This window comes from Corvus brachyrhynchos, unplaced genomic scaffold (assembly GCF_000691975.1).
Source record: "Corvus brachyrhynchos isolate BGI_N302 unplaced genomic scaffold, ASM69197v1 scaffold245, whole genome shotgun sequence".
In the NCBI taxonomy this organism is placed as follows: domain Eukaryota; kingdom Metazoa; phylum Chordata; class Aves; order Passeriformes; family Corvidae; genus Corvus; species Corvus brachyrhynchos.
The window spans coordinates 5,756,697-5,757,920 of record NW_008238988.1 but is presented as its reverse complement, the minus strand read 5'-3'; positions in this window follow the sequence as shown (position 1 = coordinate 5,757,920).

Sequence of the window (1,224 nt, the reverse complement as noted above, 5' to 3'; positions counted from 1 at the left end):
GAAAGGCCCCGGGGCGGGGGGACCGGCGGCCTTTGTGCGGCACCGCCCGGGAACGCCTCCCGGCACAGGGGACAGCTGCGGGGGTCTGCTGGGATGTCCCGCACACCCCCGTGTCCCCGCTGTTCTGCACCCGCGTGGTGGCATCACCTCAGCTCCCTACTGTGATATCCCCCCACGGTGGCATCACCTCAACTTCCCGTTGTCCTGCGCCTCAGGACAGCGTAACCCTGGGTCCCCAATGTCCTGACCCCCCGGGTGGCATCACCTCGGTTCCCATCATCCTGCACCCCAGGGGACATCATCCCAACTCCCTACTGTTCTGCAACCCCGGGTGGCATCACCCCAGCCCGCTGCTGTCCTGTCCCCCAGGGTGGCACAACCATGGTCCCCACTGTCCCACACCTCAGGGTGGCATCACCCGGCTCTTCAATGTCCCATTCCCCCAGGTGGCATCATCACAGTTCCTGTCATCGCACATCCCGAGGTGGCATCACCCCAGCTCCCAACAGTCCTGTCCCCCAGGGTGACATCACCTCAGTTCCCATCATTCTGCACCCCCCGGGGACATCACCCTGACTCCCTGCTGCCCCGCACTCCAGAGCGGCATCACCCCGGCTCCCCATCATCCTCTCCCCCAGCTGGTGTCACCCCAACTTCCCGCTCTCCTGCACCCCAGGGTGGCATCACCCCAGCTCCCAAGTGTCCTGTCCCCCAGGGTGACATCACCTGAGCCCAGGGGGACATCAGTCTGAGTCCTTGCTGTCCTACACCCCAAGGTAGCATCGCCCTGGCTCCCCACTGTCCTGTCCCCCAGGGTGGCATCACCCCGGCTCCACACTGTCCTGCACCCCAGGGGACATGGCCCTGCAGCTCCTCATTGTCCCAAAAAAACAATGGCACGTCACCTGGGCTGTCCCACGCCTGAAGGTCACAGCAACACATCACCGTTCCCTGCCCTGGGGACATGGCACCCTGGCTCCCTGCCATTCCAGGGTACCATGTCACCCCACTGTCCCCTGCCCTGGGGACATGGCACCCTGGCCCCCTACCATCTCTGGGCCTGGGGGACAACATCCCACCCGAGTCTCCATGTGTCACTGTGACACAGGACGGCTGCTGTGCCCGTGGCATCCAGCCCTTCCACCACCCCAGCACCGGTGGTGGCTCTGCACTCTCCCACCCGTGCCCCTCACTCGCTTTGGGGGGGCCTCACAAAACCAGGGA